This window comes from Bubalus kerabau, chromosome 2, assembly GCF_029407905.1.
Source record: "Bubalus kerabau isolate K-KA32 ecotype Philippines breed swamp buffalo chromosome 2, PCC_UOA_SB_1v2, whole genome shotgun sequence".
In the NCBI taxonomy this organism is placed as follows: domain Eukaryota; kingdom Metazoa; phylum Chordata; class Mammalia; order Artiodactyla; family Bovidae; genus Bubalus; species Bubalus kerabau.
In genome coordinates this window covers 12,275,028-12,290,573 of record NC_073625.1, presented here as the reverse complement: position 1 = coordinate 12,290,573, position 15,546 = coordinate 12,275,028, and the positions used below count along the sequence as shown (strand labels likewise).

Sequence of the window (15,546 nt, the reverse complement as noted above, 5' to 3'; positions counted from 1 at the left end):
AGTTTGTGAGGGTGGGGGTGCCTTTCATAAATGACAAAGGGGTTCAGATTTCTAAGGGCCTCAAATGCCAGGCAGAGGGGCCCACTAAGAAGCAGCAAGTGTTTCTCATCTCATACACAGGGTGTGCTGAAGGGCGGATGGCCCTTGTCCAAGAGGCCATGGCCAACCTGGAGCTCACCAGTTCTGGACTCGGAGCACTTATCAGCCTGCTGTTTGGGGAGCAGAAGGCCTTAATGGCTGAGTCCCTTGCCTGTTCTTTCCTTTTTTCTTTTTCCCTACAGTTGAGTTGGAATCTCCTTCCCTCCCTGGACTGCAATGGCAGCTGGATTCCTTGTGCCTGGTGACAGAGTGTGGGAGGATCCGGGGCAGGTTGACTCAGGCATGCAGCATGTACTTTTCCTATAGATAGGAAGTGAGACTGTGGAGGGGCCACCACCAGAGCAAAGACAATGACTAAAGCCCCAGCTAGGGGACTTCCCTGATGGTCCAGTGGTTAAGACTCTGCAGTGCCAATTCAGGGGGCAGGAGTTCAAGCCCTGGTCAGGGAACTAAGATCCCACGTGCTGCATGGCATGGCCAAAATAAAAAAAACATTAAAAAAAATAAAACCAACCCAGCAACAAATAAAGCCCCAACCAGGATCAAACTAGAGATTGGCACAACTTTCCCCTAAAAACCTCTTACTCTCTCCCCTTCTGATGTCCACCCCGAGGCCATGATCACAAGTCCAGTCCCCTTCTTGGTCCCACTTCTCAGTGTCCAAGGGTAAAAAGTTGGCCTCTCCGACAATAAGAAATTTGTTCACATGTTGTGAGCCTTTCCCACTGAACAGAAGTATCTCCTCCAGAAAACCCAGGTATTTCTTGAGCATCACCCTGGCTGGGTTGCTGTGGAGTGGCAAAGGTATGTGACACAGTCCTGTTCCTCAGGAAACTTAAAATCTTGTGGGGGAGATAAAGCTCGCGTGGTCCAATTTAGCATCCATGGGAATATTCTGAGAAACCTTCACAGTTGGTTCTGCCCAGCTCGGGCATCACCCAAAGCTCTGATTTTGTAGTCAGGGAAAACCCAGTGACAGCTGTGGGGCAGAGACCACACGCTGAGCCAGGAAAGGACAAGGAACTGTTTTAAGCTACGGTGTGTGTGTCCCAAGGATCTTTTGACTTGATCTGGAGACAAGCGGTACTGAGTGGAGAAGGACACCCGGAAATGTCTTAAAGCGTTCTTTACAGGATTGGCCGTTGCGTGGAAGCTGTGTCAATGCCCCAGCATTCCTGTGTGGTCAGACCAGAAACCTCCATGACTTCCTGCACCGCACCAAGTGATCAAAGACAGCACCTCTTCCCATGTCCACTGCCCTGGGGCAGCCTCTTCATTCATCTAGAAAATCCAACTGTTTCGACATTCTTCCGTCTAACATGCTGTCTTGGCGCCCCCTGTACCTCAGGTCATCCACCGTCCAGGAAGGCCCTCCTCCCTACATCAAAACCCTACCTGTCCAGCCAAGTCGCTTCTCCCTGAAGTTTAGTTCCTAACTCATGGCATTGACACAGCTTCCACGCATCGGCCAATCCTGTAAATAACGACAAAATTAGTGCTTTGAGTTTCAGAATTTAGCATGTACAGCCCTCCCTGACTCCTCTAAGCAGAGGACTGTGCTCCTTGCCTCAGGGCAATTTATCTCCCGTGGAAGAGACAGCACCCCAGTGACAGGCAATAGACACCTCAGTTTCTGGAATGAACTAGAATAAAGCCTCCCTTCTCTCTGCAGGCGATTAAATGCATATGAAAAGGTAAGGAAACTACAGATTAACTGGGGAGAAGTACAGCCCTTACAGATTAGGTTATCTTGATGCACACATTCCAAAGAGTAGGACTTGAATGTGTCCTGCAGAGAGGAAGCCCCCTGGCCAAAGTGGAGGTGCAGCCATCTTCCCCCCAACTGTTCAGAAGTCAGAGGACAGGGAGACAGATTTTTTTTTTTTGGATGAAGTAAATCTAAGTAATTTATTAAAGTATGCTTTTAATAACAAATATAAAATAAAAATATCTTTATCTTGAAAGTTTTCATATTTTAAATAATAGAGTTCATTTCTCCAGAAAAAAAAAAAAATCTGGGAAAGACCAGGAAACTGAAAAGCAGGACAAAACAAAAAATCCAAATCCTCCAGAAATATGCGTGTTAAATTTCTTGACTGGTAATTGTGAGTTAAAAGTTATGTGCAGGGAGACCATTCTAAAAGGAAGACTTGGAGCTGCTAAGGGGCTTCCCTGGTGAAGATCCCCTGGAGAAGGAAATGGCAATGCACTCCAGTATTCTTGCCTGGAGAATCCCATGGATGGAGGAGACTGGTAGGCTACAGTCCACAGTGTCGCAAAGAGTCGGATAGGACTGAGCGACTTCACTGGCTCACTCACTAAGGTTCTGAAGAGGAATGTTTTAGTTTCCAGTTGCTGTGTTTGACTCAGTGCTGCCTCCTGCTGGAAAGCTTTGTTAAAACAAGGGACCATTCCTCTCCAAGTGACTCCATTCCATTCCCTTAGATGAAAAGCCAAGAGTGGTTCAGTTCAGTCCAGTCGCTCAGTCGTCTCCGACTCTGCGACTCCGTGGACCGCAGCACGCCAGGCCTCCCTATCCATCACCAACTCCCAGAACTTACTCAAACTCATGTCTGTTGAGTCGATACCAAAAGTGGTGCCTGTGTTCAAACTCCTGGTCCCTCCGCCCGGTAACCTGGGAGAAGCAAGTGTTAGTCGCTCAGTTGTGACCCCATGGACTGTAGCCCGCTAGGCTCCTCTGTCCATGGGATTCTCCAGGCAAGAATACTGGAGTGGGTTGCCATGCCCTCCTCCAGGGGATCTTTCCTGACCCAGGGATCAAACCCAGGTCTCCTACATTGCAGCCAGATTCTTTACCATATGAACCACCGGAGAAGCAAGACTGTCCTCCAAAGGACAGTCAGGACTTGGAACTGTTGAAACTTCTTAGCCTCTACAACAGCGGTTCTGTTTTGCATTGGAACCGTGGGTACAAGTGTGATTGTCATTCAGGTAATCTCCCAGCTCCTGGGATAGTTTCTGCTTCTGAGCCCTCTGAGAACCACCCGGGAGCCCGCCCGCCCCGCCTCCCCCCCCCCCCCCCCCCGCCCCCGCGCCGCCCTCCCCAGCTCCCGAGCTGAGCCTCTAACTCAGATGAGGAACCTTGACAGCGTGTTAGAAAGCTCCGTGTCCAACAGAGGTACACTGACACCCAAATATTCTGCACCCCGATGAACTTGCCACACCTTTCTTTACTCAGTTCACTGACCGATTGTGCCAGTGTGGAGCTGATCTGATTTGGAGAGAGAGTAGTATGACTTCCTCTCTCGGTTAGCTCCATAGATGGCAGATCAGCCTTCTCCCGGCAAGGAGTCATCCCCCTGCACAGAGAAAAAAGAAATCTTCGTGGGTGGGCACTTTGTAGAGTGAGTGTCCTGGGGTTCACCCCTCCCCCTGTTAAGTCCTGTGTATGGAAGTGCGCCCCCTACAGGAACAAGACGGCACCACCACTCTTCGCTATCAGTTCCGTTCAGTTCAGTTGCTCAGTCATGTCCGACTCTTTGCGACCCCGTGGACTGCAGCATGCCAGGCCTCCCTGTCCATCACCAACTTCTGGTGCTTACTCAAATTCATGTCCATTGAGTCGGTGATGTCATCCAACCATCTCATCCTCTATCGTCCCCTTCTCCTCCCGCCTTCAATCTTTCCCAGCATCAGGGTCTTTTCAAATGAGTCTGTTCTTCAAATCAAGTGGCCAAAGTATTAGAGTTTCAGCTTCAGCATCAGTCCTTCCAATGAATATTCAGGACTGATTTCCTTTAGGATGGACAGGTTGGATCTCCTTGCTGTCCAAGGGACTCTCAAGAGTCTTTTCCAACACCACAGTTCAAAAGCATCAATTCTTTGGCACTCAGCTTTCTTTATAGTCCAGCTCTCACATCCATACATGACTACTGGAAAAACCATAGCTTTGACTAGATGGACCTTTGTTGGCAAAGTAATGTTTCTGCTTTTTAATATGCTGTCTAGTTTTGTCATAACTTTTCTTCCAAGGAGCAAGCATCTTTTAATTTCATGGCTGCAGTCACCATCTGCAGTGATTTTGGAGCCCAAGAAAATGAAGTCTGTCACTGTTTCCACTGTTTCCTCATCTATTTGCCATGAAGTGATGGGACCAAATGTCATGATCTTAGTTTTCTGAATGTTGAGTTTTAAGCCAACTTTTTCACTCTCCTCTTTCACTTTCATCAAGAGGCTCTTTAGTTCTTCGCTTTCTGCAAGATTTAATTGAGGACTTCCCTGGTGGTGTTGTGGTTAAGACTCCGTGCTTCCACTGCAAGGGGCATGGGTTCGTCTCTGGCCAGGGAACTGAGATCCTGCATGCTGCCCAGTGAAACTTAAAAAAAAAAAAAAAGAATGTAATTGGAAATACGACTTAATAGTGAGTGGATAGTCCCTCCCTTGACAAGATGTCCTGTTTAGCACCTCCAACCAGAACCTTCAGCTAATGCTTTCTGGAGACTTTAACTCCATCCCCGGACTTACAACTGCCTTCCTGCAGGGTTGAGCATGGGTTATTGAGAACAGGAGGGAATATGTTGATCCTGACCTGTGAGATAGCTGACCTGGATGTGTGGAAATACACATGGGTACTACACACTGTACGTGACCAGAGGGTATTTGGGTCTGGTGTGGGGTGGGTAGCAGAGGACCCTGGCCCTTGGGCCTGCATCATGAACATTTAAATCCTGGAGTAACTGCATGCAAGTTGATGGTTCATTCAGAAACTTCCTTTTGTCAAGGAGGAGAAAGGAAGGAGGTCAAGATTTCATCTCTTGGGACTTCCCTGGACGTCCAGTGGTTAAGACTGTGCTTCCAGTGCAGAAGGCGTGGGATCAATCCCTGGTTGGCAAACTAAAATTCCACATGCCATGCAACACGGCCAAACAATGTTTAAAAAAAGTAATCCCTGGCAGTCCAGTGGTTAGGACTCTAAGTTTCTACTGCAGGGAGCACTGGTTCCATCCCTGGTTGAGGAACTGAGATTTCAAAAGCCAGGTCAAAAAAAAAAAAAAAGACTTAAAAAAAAAAGGAATTCCTTGGTAGTCCAGTGGTTAGTACTCTGAGCTTTCAGTGCTGTGGCCTGGGAACTAAAATCCCACAAACCACACAGCATGGCTAAAAAAAACAAAACAAAACAAAAAAAAAAAAACAACTTAGGTGTCTTCTTACCCCAGAATGAGGCCAGCTTGCTGTCAGGTAACCCCTACTGGAGTCTCCTTTGACAACTGCTGTCCTTCCCCAGATAGACGGGGGCCCTGCACCACGAAGCTTCCTTCATACTCAGCTCCTCACTGCGGCGCATCCCCCGCAGTTCCAACAGAAGGAGCCTCAGCCACGTCCTGGCAGAACTTGGTAGGGCTAGAGTGAGGGAAGGTAGTTTACCCTCACTCCCCCGGCCCACCTTCCTGGTCTCCTGCAGAAAGCTCTCCATGAGGACTCCCCAGGGCCTGACCCAGGCATTCTCAACAGGCTCTATCACGGCTCCCAAGGGAGCTGTAGGAGGAAGGATGCATCTTGCTTGGATGCTGTGATTTCGATAAATATAGGGGCTTCCCTGGCGGTCCAGTGGTTAGGTCTCCCTCAGGGATTTCACTGTCATGGCCCATGTTCCGTTCCTGGTCGGGGGACTAAGATCCTGTAAGCTGTGCGGTATGGCATAAATGAACAAATATTTGGTCTTTGCCCCAGTCTCAATGCAGAGCTCCTGATAACCTTGGAATTTTCTGTGATGAGAGTAATAAAGGTGTCTTCTGGGAAGTTAATGAGGAGACTTTGGGAAACCTAAAGATGCCAGGCCCAGGTCATCAGGGGAGCCAATCACATTAGAAGGTGAGAACTTTCAGTCTCACCCCCAACCCCCACCCCCAAGCTGGGAGAGGAGAAGAGCTGGAACTCCATCATTAGCGAAAGTGAAAGTCGCTCAGTTGTGTCCGACTCTTTGTGACCCCATGGACTATAAAGTCCATGGAATTCTCCAGGCCAGAATCCTGGAGTGGGTAGCTGTTCCCTCCCTTCTCCAGGGGATCCTCCTAACCCGGGGATCAAACCCAGGTTTCCTGTATTGCAGGCGGATTCTTTACCAGCTGAGACACAATGGAAGACCAAGAATACTGGAGTGGGTAGCCTATCCCTTCTCCAATGGATCTTCCAACCCAGGAATCGAACTGGGGTCTCCTGCATTACAGGTGGTTACTTTACCAGCTGAGCTGCTAGGGAAGCCCATCCATCATCAATAGTCAATGATTGATAATCAGTCAATGATTAGTCACCCCTATGTAATGAAGGCTCCATTAAAAACCCAAATGAGAGGGTTCAGAGAGTTTCCATGTCAGCGAGCACGTGGAGATCTGGGGAGAGTGGGGCACTTTGAGTCCTTTCCCTCACACCCTGCCCTGTGCATCCATTCCATCCAGAAGTAAAGTGTTTCTCTGATTCTATGAGCATCTAGCAAATATGAGATTTGCTATGAGATTCTAGCAAATCAATGGAACCTTCCCTGGAGGAGGAAATGGCAACCCACTCCAGTATTTTTGCCTGGGAAATTCCATGGACAGAGGAGGCTGGCGGGCTACAGCCCATGGGGTCGCAGAGTCAGACATGACTGAGCACACACTCATCAGTAACCCATGCCCTCTTAGCACTCAGGATGGGCCCTGAGCTTCCAACACTGTTTGTCCTCTAGCTCAGGGGTTCCCAACCTCCAGGATCTAACGCCTGATGCTGAGTGGAGCTGAGGTAATAATAATGAAGTGCACAATGAAGGTAATGTGCCCAAATCATCCTAAAACCATTCCCCACTCCCTGCCCCGGGTCCATGGTAAAATCATCTTCCAGGAAACCTGTCTCTGGTGCCAAAAAGGTTGTGGACCGCTCCTGTAGCTCCTCACCCGGCTACATCAGCGCTTCTCAGTTTTACTCGGCACCAGAATGACCTGAAGGACTCGTTAGGGCACAGATTGCTGGGTGGGACTCCCTGAGTCTCTGATTCTAGGTCTGGTAGGGAGCCTGAGACTTCATTTCTAACAAGTCCCCAGGTGAGCCTGCTGCTGCCAGTCCTGGGACCACACTCTGAGAACTGCTGAGCCACATAATTTGACAGCAGTTCTGTTCATCCAAGCCTACCGCAGCAAGCCTACATCTGCTACAAGGGCCAGAGTGGAGAGCTGGCCAGTCAGCGCCCCCGAGTCCTGGGATTGACAAGCACTGCTTGCTTCCAAAGTCGTCAGATGCACAGGAGCCCCTTACCAAGCCCTCTGGGCTGCTTTCCATGGGGACTGGTGACAACTTTGGCCTCACAGTGGGACAAGCCTCATTCCTAGGAGAGAAAGACCGTACTGTTCATCAACAAGTGTTTCTTAGAATGCTTTCTATGTGCCAGCCCCGGGGCTAGGTGTCTGGGATACATCAGTGAACAAAGCAGATAATCCCTGGAATTCCCTGGTGGTCTAGTGGTTGAGAATCTGCCTTGCAATGCAGGGAACGCAGGTTCCATCCCTGGTCAGGGAACTAAGATCCCACATGTCTTGGAACAACTGAATCTGCAACACAACTAGAGAGTCTGTGTGCCGAAATGAAAGAGCCCATATAATGCAGCGAAGATCCCGTGTGCTGCAACTAAGACCCGATGCGGCCTATGTTTATTTATATAGCTTATATATTATATATAAATTTAGATAATTTATTAATACATATTAATTTGTATATTATATATTTATATATAAATAACATATCATTCAATATATATTAATTCTATAGAATTATATAATTCTATAGGATAATTATTATATTTTTAATTTAAATAATATATATTATTATTATATATAATACATATTAATTACATAGAATTATATAATTATCTCTATATAGAATTAATATATTAAGTGATATTTTATTTGTATATAATATAATTATATTAAATAGTATATATAATTATATATTGTATATTTAATATTTAATGTATAGTCACATATATTAATAATTTATTAATATTGTATATTATATATATATAAAATCCCTGCCCACATGGAGATTTACCTCTTTCTAATAAAAGGAAGAGTAGAACTCTTTTTAAATAGTTGAGTAGGACCCAGGTACCTGGTTACTGGAAGTAATCATGAGTCTTTAGTCAACGCAGTTTATACACACTAGAGATTAAGGACCAAGAGCTGCAGCAGAGACTAAAGGAATGCCCCAGTGAGATGAAGCACCACAATAATTATCTCCATCTTTGTGACAATTATAATGAACACAAAATGCTTTGTTTTGCTTTATAGATGATAAAAACATTGGGGCATGGGGTGGTGTGGGGATGGGGTGAGCAGGGGGAAACCCTAGGAATCTGTAGAGTTCTGGGCATCTAACCAGATGCTCTTTTTTAGGAAAGGGTCCAGAGACTCTTGGCCAAGGCTGGTACAGGGATGGGACATGCTTGAGTCCATACAATCTCTCTCTCTCTCTCAGATGCTGAAGCCTTCTGGGAGCCCAGGATCCTCTCTATAAAGTACAAATACAGTTCTTCTGGAGGCTAACACTTTCATCTTGGCCAGTATCACAGATGAGATTCTTGGGCCACAGCTCAAGTTGGCAAGGAATTTATCTTTCTTTTTATAATTCTCAACTGAAAAAAAAAAAAAGAGCACAACCTAAAAGCTGAGAATTATGTTCTATTTCGTGGACAAAACTTAAGCTCAAAAGATGGTCTCTTAGCTCTGAAAGGCTGCTCTGAAAAAAGTAAGGGAAGAGCCAGGATATAGGAGTTTTTGCAATGAAAACCAGGTAGTTGGAGGATGAAAAGATTACTATTAATGAAAGGAAAACAGACATCTCAAGTTAAGGAATTTAGCGCAGTTTTCTGTGCATGGAAGGTGCAAGACTCTGGGCTCATCGAAAGGGCTTCCCAGGTGGCGCTAATGGTCAAGATCCTGTTTGCCAATGCAGGAGACATAAGAGACCAAGGTTCGATCCCTGGGTGGGGAAGATCCCCTGGAGGAGGAAATGGCCTCCACTCCAGTATTCTTGCCTGGAGAATCCCTTGGAAAGAGGAGCCTGACAGGTCACAGCCCTTAGGCTTGCAAAGAGTTGGATAAGATTGAAGCAATTTAGCACGGGCTCATTGAATTCATCCCTTCCATATGCATTTTAACTATCTAGGTTAGCATCCTGCTTTCTCATCCTGAGTCCCCTCAGGGTGCACCTTCATGGTGACTTTTGTAGCGATGGCGTGGTGGTGGCTGCAATGTCCTTTGTTTACTGATAAGGCAGGTGACATCTTTTCTTCTACGTGATTGAACATAATTTCTTCTTTACCTTCTCTTTACATTTCTTCATATAATCCCACACAGGATTTCTTTTGAACTGTGTTCTGTTGCGGGCTATATACCTGTTTAATTTGAGGCTCCTCTCTCTTCCTAGGAGTTTGTGTTTAAGTCTCTAGGGACAGGGATTCCGGTGTTCAGGGCTGGGGGCAGCTCATGTTTGATGCTACCTACGCACCTGGGCATCCACCGAGCCTTCCCTCGCGCCACCTGGTGTCCAGTTATGGGCCCTTGTGCGTCCTCAGAGCCTTGACCCTTGAGCTCCTGCTGCTCCCTCTGCTACGTATGGACCAGGTTAGAGGACACAGGAGTCTTCCCGTCTCGTCTGGGCCACACCAGGGCACCAAGGTGTCTGCAAGGCTGAGTCCCAGGCTACCTCCACCTAGACTTTACACAATCACGGCCCAGCCCTTCTTATCTCCTGGGTAGTCTCTTCATGAGGGAGGAAAAGCATTAATCCCAAATATTCTACTTACGTTCTGAGCCCTTTCTGGGCTTCTAAGGAACAGATATAATAGGCCATTTCTTTTTCCCTCTGCCCTGTCTCCTGGAGGCAGCAAGGCACAGTAAAACCACATGGGAAGCTTTTTTAACTCTATCAGTCCCGGGATCCCTCTTTTACAGGGTTCAATTATACTGTCCAAAGGGCAGTGTCTTTTTTTAAGCTCCCAAGATGATTTTAATGCAAAGCCAGGGTTAAGCACTTTGTGGGGAGGGAGAGAGGGAGGGAAAGTGGTAGAAGACTAAACAGGGAGAAGAGGGGAAATTTACTATTTTAGAAACTCTTCCGCTACATCTGCTATATTGTAAGCTTTATACAAAGCTCCGTGGTAACCGAGCAGAAGCCCATGGGGCCTTCTGGGGATTTGGGGGGCGGTGTGAGGGTGAACAGGCCTTCCCCATATCCTCTGCTTTAGCTCCTCTCTGAAGCATCTAGATCACAGTATCTGATGCACATTTCCTGAGTTCTTTTGCAGATGCTAAATCCACCACCCAGGGGAAGAAATGAACTGGTGACCATGAACACACAGCACCCAGACCTACTGGAGCCTAAGAATTGTTAAGCCCTGACATCGCCCTATTACCTCACCAACCAATTAGAGAATTGTGCACGCGCTGACCATATATCCTGGGACTTCCCATCCCTCACCTTGCCTTTAAAAATGTTTTCCTGAAACTCATTACTTCCAAAGAGCAAAACTTGAATTTGTCATGCACCAGCAACTATTAACATAGCATTGATGTCGTATTAGGTATTAATAACCTAGAGATGACTTAAAGTGTATTGGAGGATCTGTGTAGGTTATAAGCAAATATCACATTATTTTATTTAAGGGAACTTGAGCATCTGAAGACTTTGGTTTTCTCGGGGGTCCTGGAACCATCCCCGCCTCAGATTCCAAAGGATGACTCTATTCTGCTAAGGTCAGGCTCCTGGGAGGAGGAAGAAGGTCGAAAAGCGGGTTGTTAAGTTGTAGGACTTTCTGGAAACCTTCATTCCTCTTTGAAGGCCCAGGAAGACAATATACATGCAAGGGCTGAGTATGGGTGCTGATGTGTTTGTGTGTATGCGTGTATGCTCACACTAAAGTCGCTTCAGTTGTATCTGACTCTTTGCGACCCCATGGACTATAGCCCACCAGGCTCTTCTGTCCATGGGATTCTCCAGGCAAGAACACTGCAGTGGGTTGCCATGCCTTCCTGCGGGGGATCGTCCCGACCCAGGGATCAAACCCATGTGTCTTACGTCTCCTGCATTGGTAGGCGGGTTCTTTACTATAAGCCCATGGGTGCTGATAGACATAAAATGGACACAGATTTGGGTCCATTTCTGCAGAATTAGAATCCACATATCTTCTTTTTTGGACCATGCAGTTTGCAGGATCTCAGTTCCCCGACCAGGGATCAAACCTGTGTGCCCTTTAGTGGAAGCATGGAGTCCTAATCACCGGACCACCAGGGAATTCCCTGTTTTCTTTTTAAATGAGAAAACTTTGGTTCCTTAAGGGTCTGAAACACCTTCTTTTCCTGCTCAAAAGATGATAGAAGTACTGTCATCGAACCCAAGTTCATGTGCCCGACACATAGTGAGACCACACAAACCCAAACATCGGAGTGTGGAGCAGAAAAGGTTTATTGCAGGGCCCAGCAAGGGAAAAGGTGGTTTGGGCTCAAAAGACCCAAACTCCCAGATGGTTTTCAGGAAGAAGTTTTTAAAGGCAACATTTGGAGTGACGGCAGCAGGGTTGAACACCACGGAGCATGCACATGCATACCAACAAATACGTACAAAAGTAGATCACAGTATAATACTGCTTTTTAATTTTTATCTCCTTTTTCATTCTCGAGTCCAGAAATTTGGGGAATTCTCCAGTGGTCGAAGGTTCACACCTGGTTGGGGAACTAAGATCCTGTAAGGCATGCAGCACTGCCGAAAACAAAAACAAGTCCAGAAATGACATCAGTCAAAATAATTGCTTCTTAAACTTATTAATGTCATCTAAAATAATTAAATCTTATATTGTGAAACAATGGGCTTCCCTGGTGGCTGAAACAGTAAACAGTCTGCCTGCAACGCGGGAGACCCGGGTTTGATACTTGAGTCAGGAAGATCCCCTAGAGAAGGGAATGGCTACCCACTCCTGTATTCTTGCCTGGAGAATTCCATGGACAGAGTAGCCTGGTGGGCTATAGTCCATGGGTCACAAAGAGTTGGACACAACTGAGCAACTCTCTCTCTCTCACACACACACACGCGCGTGTGCATGTGCTTGGTGAAACAATGGTCACAATACTATTTTAAAATGTGTTATTTAACATTTGCCATTCAAGTCAGAGACAACACCCCAAGCAAAGAAGAGGAGGCAAGAACTGAATGTGAGTTGGGAGCTGATCCTTTTGAACATTTTAGAAAAGTATATTATGAATAAGATATCATGGTTTGTTAAGAAGGAAAGAATTACCTGCATTAGACCTCATACAGACGAGCCAAATGAGATTCTAGACTGTGGGCCCACCAGAAAATATGCTTATTTTTAACCAGGTGAATCATATGCACCCACATAAAAACTGCAGGAAGCAGTTTGCAGAGGAGACAACTTTGATGTGGGTCTTGATGTAATGCATGTGGATATGAGACGGAGCAAAGGGCAAACAGGATGCAGGAAAGCAGAGCAAATGCAGGGAAGCAGGACCAAACCCAGGAAGCTGCGGATGGGGCAGGTCCTGCTGAGCGTGGTGGGCTCCCACGGGACGGGGAGACCACTTGCTGGGCGCTCTTAGCTGAGCCTGACTTCTCTCTGAAAGGCAGTAAGTACTTTCCTCAGGCAAGAAGTGATTCAATGGTGTGTGGAAGGACTGGCCAAGATATACTGGAGTAGGAAAGCCCGAAATTGGGGAGATTCAATTGAGAGCTTCCAAAACCGTGTTTCTGTGTGTGCATCCTAAACCTCCAACCCGGTGCTCTGTTAGTGATTTTAATTTTAATTAACCTTGAGGAGGTGCCCAGTTTGGTGGATGCCTTGCTTTCAAAGCCCAGAAGTTAGGTCTGGTTCCTCCTTGCCTCGTCTACCTTTACTCACAGGTGAGCTGGTCATGGAATTCTCCTAAAGTCTTGATGCTCAAGTGATGTTCAAGTACTCTCTTCTTTTATTTCAACTTCTCACCATTTCAGTTCCTGCCTTCTCCAAACTTCAACATGGAATTCTTCGTTTTTCCAGTTCCTCTGCTTTCTCAGGTGCCATGGTTAAATCATCTGAACTGCTTTCTATTGTCTTTGATTGTTCCCCAAACTGGCTGTTTTACCTACAAGGCAAAACTGAAAACTCCAAATGTTTCCATTCATCTTTGCTGTTATATGTATGTTGGAAGACAGCATGGAAGACAGAAATGGAAACCACAGAAGATGTACAGGCTAAGAGCTCAGCCAACAATATTTTCCCTTGGTCTCCTGTTCCCCTTATTAGAAATGGCATTCTTATTCCACTGCCCCTTTTTTCCTCCAGTCTCACAAGATGGAGTCCCTCCTTGCCATCAAGAATAACTTCTCCATCTCTGCCAGTTCACTTAACTCTGCCCCCACTTTCTTCACAAAGCTGCTCCATCAATCACCATCAATTGCCTCCTATATTTTCAACCTCTCCCTTCCTATTGATGAGTAAAGCTGTTTCATCAGTCTACCCTGCCCCAACTCTGCATTTCCTTCGTACCATACAATTGTTCTCTCTCCTTCAGAGCCAAATATGTATTTAGGGACTATTTCAAACCCACTGAGACAGTGCAGGGAATCGTGTAACACTCAAATGAATTTGACAGATGTTGGCACTTTGCTGTATTAACTGAGGTCTTTTCTTTATGAAACTAAAATGCATCAGGAAAAAAGCGGAAAGATGCGTCTGCACACCTATGTCTACTTCTAGTCCTCTACTCATTTCTCAATCCACTGCAATGTGGAGTCTGCCCCCACCAATTACCTTTTAAATTTTCAATTAATTTTAGAGTTGCAAAAATAGTTCAAAGAGGTCCCCCATATAATCCAGCTTCCTCTACAGTCAGTATCTTAAAGCACAGTACAGGGAACAAAATAGTTATAATACTTATCATTTAACTGTAGACTTTATTATTCAGATTTCACCAATTTTTCCACTCGTGTCCCTTTTCAGTTCCAGAATACAATCCAGGATCCCACTTGCATATAATCGTCATGTCTCCTTGGTCTTCTCCAATCTGTGAGTTTCTCAGTTTTTCCTTGTCTTTCATGATGTTTACAGTTTTGAGGTGTACTGGTTACGTATTTTCAAGAAGGTCTCAATTTGTATTGGGCTAATGTTTTCTCTTGATTAGTCTGGGGTCGTGAATTTTTGCAAAGACTTTCAGAGATGAAGTAGAGTTCTTCACTGCCTCACATCAGGGGATAACTGATAACAACATGACTTCACCCACTGGTGTTAACCTTGACCAGTTGGTTAAAGAGGTGTCTGCCAGTTTCCCCACTATAAAAACTACTATTCTCCTTTTCCACATTCTGTTTTAGAAGCAAGGCACCAAGTCCCTCGCATACACTCGAGGGACTGGATAATTCAAATTCTACTTGCTGGAGGAAGGAGGTATCAAAGATTTTTGTGGCTATATGTTAAAATTGCCACTATAATAATATTAGGGGGAGATATTTTGTGCAGTTATTGTTTCTTCTTAGAAGTTTCATCTATTTGAAGCATGTATCACCAACAATTTGAAAAATAATCTGTATCAGCCAGTAGTATCTATCAGCTACTCCTTCAATTTTGTTAAAAGCAAGAAATTGGGAAGAAATCAGAAATCAAATATCTATGTTCCCAATCGTTCTTGTATGTGGTGTCCCAGAGGTTTCACAGCCTGGGACAACACATCACGTAGTCAGATTGGATTCCCCGTATGACTTTCTTTTGTAAAAAAGTGGTAGAAGAGTGGAAGTGAAAGCGTAAAAAATAGGGGGAAAGGTGTATCTTTAGGCAGCTTTCTAGAAATTACGATGTAAACATTGATTTCCTGAAAGATGTCCTGGCTCTAATACTTGAGTTTGGATACCATGGCTCCAAATGACTCCGCTCATTCCAACGACCTCACCTCCCTGCACTGTCGTTGATTCCTCAAGTTCTTACCTTTGGCCTATTACCTGTCCCTTTCTCTAAGGACCAAATTTCTCTATATTCATAAGTCTTCCAACACCTTAACACTCAGGCTTCATTTTCCTCCTCTTAACGGTTAATGCAGCTTCAGGAACACAGTGCTTCCGACTTTTTCCGCCTGGAGACTCCATCCACGTCCCCTCCCCGGCGTAGATGGGGCTCTGGGATTCAGTCCAGGCGCCCATCTGCAGATTTCACTAGGAAACCTGCTCAAAGTGGCAGATCAGGAGGACAACATACGATAACAAACTCCTGGGGCGGGAAGGCATGTTCCACCTCTAACGGTGAGAGGCATCTGCAGAACACAACACAGCGTCCAGGGCCTCTAGGCCGCCAGCGCTCTCAGGGTGCCTCATCTGCGCGGTGACTTGCAGTCTCGGCCACGAAAATGCGCTGCGTCCACTTTAATACGAACTGCGTCCTAGAAAAAACCCAGCAAGCCCCGACCGCCTTCCGCGGGCTGC

At 46.0% G+C, this 15,546-nt stretch overlaps 1 long non-coding RNA gene across 3 annotated transcripts; it reads right to left on the bottom strand.

Annotated features, from left to right (window-relative positions):
* Nucleotides 1-4,025: 4,025 nt before the first annotated feature.
* LOC129643014 (uncharacterized) lies at nt 4,026-15,520 on the bottom strand. Of its 3 annotated transcripts, XR_008709981.1 has the most exons (3): nt 12,998-15,520; nt 11,707-11,844; nt 4,026-4,435 (listed from the first exon to the last, which is right to left on the bottom strand). It is a non-coding gene; the product is annotated as an uncharacterized LOC129643014 (long non-coding RNA). The 3 variants fall into 3 exon arrangements; XR_008709980.1 differs by lacking the exon at nt 4,026-4,435 and having other exon boundaries at nt 11,537-11,844; XR_008709982.1 differs by lacking the exon at nt 4,026-4,435 and having other exon boundaries at nt 11,537-11,844; nt 15,056-15,520.
* Between the last annotated feature and the right edge of the window lie 26 nt (nt 15,521-15,546).